Source organism: Penaeus monodon, chromosome 20 (genome assembly GCF_015228065.2).
Source record: "Penaeus monodon isolate SGIC_2016 chromosome 20, NSTDA_Pmon_1, whole genome shotgun sequence".
Classification (NCBI taxonomy): Eukaryota; Metazoa; Arthropoda; class Malacostraca; order Decapoda; family Penaeidae; genus Penaeus; species Penaeus monodon.
Window position 1 is genome coordinate 24,665,439 of NC_051405.1, and position 494 is coordinate 24,665,932.

General features: G+C 33.8%; 1 protein-coding gene across 4 annotated transcripts in view; it reads left to right on the forward strand.

The window, feature by feature from the left end:
* LOC119585725 (protein fem-1 homolog B-like) overlaps positions 1–494 on the forward strand; it is a 20,821-nt gene that overhangs the window by 18,597 nt on the left and 1,730 nt on the right. The window lies entirely within an intron of this gene.

The following is a 494-nucleotide window of genomic DNA, read 5'->3' on the forward strand; positions in this document are numbered from 1 at the left end:
TATACTGCTGCTAAAAGCATACATGGTAATTATACATTTCTCATGCTTCTAATTTTTCACTCAAGCAGCTGAAAGCACACAAGTCCCAGTGTATCGTGCAGGATATCCTATTATGAATGGATTTAAAAAGCATTTCAGGGATTAGGAGAAGTTAGTATGCGAGTGATTGGGGAGTTTATAAACAGACTTGTGTATGGACCAAATACAGTGAAATGAAGTGTTTCATCATAAGCAATAGTTCATGCCAAATTGGATTATCATATCATATACATATCACTGACAATGCCTGTGTTCATAGCATTAGATAATATCATCAGAACAGAATGGTATGTGAAACCAATCACTGTCAGGTGTACTTAAAAGTTTAGCATGAAAATGACTTTCATGAGAACCTGAAGCTATTGAAAAGTTCTATTGGTATGCCCTTGGTTTGTTGCTAGTCTCTAATGAATATAAATTACAATAACATTCTTTCTACAAGATATATCACAAAT